Consider the following 4,388-nt stretch of genomic DNA (forward strand, 5'->3'; position numbering starts at 1 on the left):
ACTGGAAAATATGTGCACATTTTCAAACGGCCTCCTAAGAAACTTTTTATTTTACAATATGCATATATTTACTACTGTTGGATAGATAACAGTCTATAGTTTCTAAAAAGGTTTGAATTGTTTCTCTAAGTCGAACAGAAATATTTTTACAGCCATTTTCCCAGCCGAATTGAGATTTCCAAAATGCGATGTGTCTCTTTAAGACCTTCTCTATAAAAGGCCATTTGACTTAGGACCATAGAAACACGTCACACGCCTTCATCAGGCTGTAATACGGAAGTGAGAATTGAAAGGAGTCGAATATCTCGTCCATGGACTGAATAACACACCTTCTTGTGAGACCTGCGCAGTTAAAAAAAAATTCCGGGCGCGAAGCAGAATTTGGTCTCGGCTTCTGGAAGAAGGTCGATAACGGTGAATATGATCTCTGACTACGATATTATTTGATACATGTCACAAAATCATCCTAAAGTATGTTTTTTCAATATACTTTAATTATATTATTGCAATGTATTCTGGACTTTAGATGTGATACGACGGAAGAATTTTTTGAAGAAAGGCAGAGTAGCGCCGCAATGCTATTGTGCTTGCTAACCAAAGAGGGAAATAATTCGTTCTGGAACCCAACTAAAGACTCTACTGGACATTGGACCCCGTTACAACATTCTGATGGAATATCAACAAAGATAAGACCCAATTTGGGATGCTTTTTCATATATCTGTTGAGCTGTGCTGTGCTAACTGGGCTAACTGTGCTAGGCTAGCGCTTGACCAATGCTAGTGCTGCCTTATGCTAGCTTATGTTGTTAGCTAATATAACGATATATTGTGTTTTCGCTGTAAAACACTTCAAAAATCGGAAATGTTGGCTTTATTCACACGATATCTGTCTTTCATTAGCTATCCACCATATGTTTTTCTGAAATGTTTTATGAGGTGTAATTAGTAGCCGACGTTGGTGTATGTATTTTCTCTGGCTACTCCCGTCTGGATTCAGACTCTAGCTATGTGTTAGCATTTATGGTAGCATCAATGTAAAACTGATTTATAGCTAAAATATGCACTTTTTATGAACAAAATATAGATTTATTGTGTAACATGTTATATGACTGTCATCTGAGGTAGTTTTTTCTGGGTTATTTAGGTTGGTTTTAGTTTATTTCGGTTGGCTTGTGCATGCTACTTGAATCATAATTCATACATCATAATCATATCCATACGTGTCTGTCCACTTTTGTATTTGGTGGTGAGCTAACATAAATATATGTGGTGTTTTCTCTGTAAAACATTTAAAAAATCGGACATGTTGGCTGGATTGACAAGATGTTTATCTTTCAAATGCTGTATTGGACTTGTTAATGTGTAAAAGTTAAATATTTTTAAAAAATAGATTTTGAATTTCGCGCCCTGCAGCTGTTGTCATTGTCGTTCCGATTTCGGGCTTGCAGCCCAAACAGGTTTTAATAGGGTAATAGCATTATTTAGCATTCATGCATTCATTCAATGTTTTATTGTAATAGGTCTATAATACATGATGACTTGTGTTTCATAAAAAGCATGTATAAATGTCTAGTAGATGGCTACTGCCTTACCTATGTGTTATAAAAGCCAATCTAATGACTTGTTAGTCTATATTGCAAGTAGCCTGGTATCTAAAGGTTCCCCTGATCCCCCTTCCCCCTTCTCAAATTAATATATTTCATACACTATACAGCCCAAACTGAGGCCTCACTGGCAGCTGTAGGTCACATGATCTGTGTCAGTGGGCCTTTCTCTGGTTTCAGATCAGCAGCTGGTCTGTCACTTCTTACCGACAGAGACACAGCACTTGGACCAGCAGAACCAGAACTCTGAGAAAATAAGTTGCATAATTTCAGAAATTTAGCAGCATCGGGCTCAAGAGACCTTTTTTATGCAGCAATGATTGTATCTAATGCTGCGTTCGTAACCAAGCGGGAAGTGGGAATCTACTACTGACGACTGGGGAAAAATCCACTTGAACGATTCTCCAACTGGTAATTACTAGTGGGAAACACGTCTATCATCCCTGACAGGGATGTCCCCAAAGAATGTAAGAAGGCCACTGTTGTCATCCTTGTGGACTACTGGCTGCACCACAATGTAAAAAAAAGACTATATTTCTTATCAATAGCTAGGTTTCCAACCTATTAGCGACAGATTTTCATGTGAAAATTTAAAAAATACATTTAGTATTTAGTTGACATGTTGAGGATAAAAGGCTGGGAGTGATGATGTAGTTGACATAAAAAATAACTTTTCCCCCTTGTTAAATTCCCTTGTTTCTAATGAAAAAGATAAGTTTATAAATGTGTATATATCGCATTTACAACTCTACCGATTGTTTAGTCACATAAGATGTTGCGTTATATGTACTCTGGTGTTTGTAATAGTGATCTAGCCAGCAGCAGACAGATACAGTTATATAGTGAATGTACTCAAATACAGTTATATGGTGAATGTACTCAAATACAGTTATATAGTGAATGTACTCAGATACAGTTATATAGTGAATGTACTCAGATACAGTTATATAGTGAATGTACTCAGATATAGTTATATAGTGAATGTACTCTGATACAGTTATATAGTGAATGTACTCAGATACAGTTATATGGTGAATGTACTCAAATACAGTTATATGGTGAATGTACTCAAATACAGTTATATAGTGAATGTACTCAGATATAGTTATATAGTGAATGTACTCAGATACAGTTATATAGTGAATGTACTCAGATACAGTTATATAGTGAATGTACTCAGATAAAGTTATATAGTGAATGTACTCAAATACAGTTATATAGTGAATGTACTCAGATACAGTTATATAGTGAATGTACTCAAATACAGTTATATGGTGAATGTACTCAAATACAGTTATATGGTGAATGTACTCAAATACAGTTATAGAGTGAATGTACTCAGATATAGTTATATAGTGAATGTACTCTGATACAGTTATATAGTGAATGTACTCAGATACTGTTATATAGTGAATGTACTCAGATACAGTTATATAGTGAATGTACTCAGATACAGTTATATAGTGAATGTACTCAGATACAGTTATATGGTGAATGTACTCAGATACAGTTACATATTGAATGTACTCAGATACAGTTAAATAGTGAATGTACTCAGATACAGTTATATGGTGAATGTACTCAGATACAGTTATATAGTGAATGTACTCAGATACAGTTATATAGTGAATGTACTCAGATACAGTTAAATAGTGAATGTACTCAGATACAGTTATATGGTGAATGTACTCAGATACAGTTATATAGTGAATGTACTCAGATACAGTTACATATTGAATGTACTCTGATGTTGGTACAGTGCTCTAGCCAGCAGCTGGCAGATACAGTTATATAGTGAATGTACTCAGATACAGTTATATAGTGAATGTACTCAGATACAGTTATATAGTGAATGTACTCAGATACAGTTATATAGTGAATGTACTCAGATACAGTTATATAGTGAATGTACTCAGATACAGTTATATAGTGAATGTACTCAGATACAGCTATATAGTAAATGTACTCAGATACAGTTATATAGTGAATGTACTCAGATACAGTTATATAGTGAATGTACTCAGATACAGTTAAATAGTGAATGTACTCAGATACAGTTATATAGTGAATGTACTCAGATACAGTTATATAGTGAATGTACTCAGATACAGTTATATAGTGAATGTACTCAGATACAGTTAAATAGTGAATGTACTCAGATACAGTTATATGGTGAATGTACTCAGATACAGTTAAATAGTGAATGTACTCAGATACAGTTACATATTGAATGTACTCAGATACAGTTAAATAGTGAATGTACTCAGATACAGTTACATAGTGAATGTACTCAGATACAGTTATATAGTGAATGTACTCAGATACAGTTATATAGTGAATGTACTCAGATACAGTTATATAGTGAATGTACTCAGATACAGTTATATAGTGAATGTACTCAGATACAGTTATATAGTGAATGTACTCAGATACAGTTATATAGTGAATGTACTCAGATACAGTTATATAGTGAATGTACTCTGGTGTTGGGACCGGTGCTCTAGCCAGCAGCTGGCAGATACAGGACCAGTACCATGTGAGTTCCTATTTGTACCTCTAAAGATACCTTGTGACCCTTTTGTACACCAAGGAACAGCACTGTACCACAACAGTATTCTTCTACATTAGAGTGGATAACAATAATAATAAGGTCGCAGTGGTGTGTAGTATATGGGGCTTGGTGACAAAATGGATGGCACTGTGATAGACTACATCCAGTTTGCTAAGTAGAGTGTTGGAGGCTATTTTGTAAGTCAAGGATCGGTAGGATGGTCAGTTTTACGA

The sequence above is a fragment of the Salvelinus fontinalis genome, chromosome 10 (genome assembly GCF_029448725.1).
Source record: "Salvelinus fontinalis isolate EN_2023a chromosome 10, ASM2944872v1, whole genome shotgun sequence".
NCBI lineage: Eukaryota > Metazoa > Chordata > Actinopteri > Salmoniformes > Salmonidae > Salvelinus > Salvelinus fontinalis.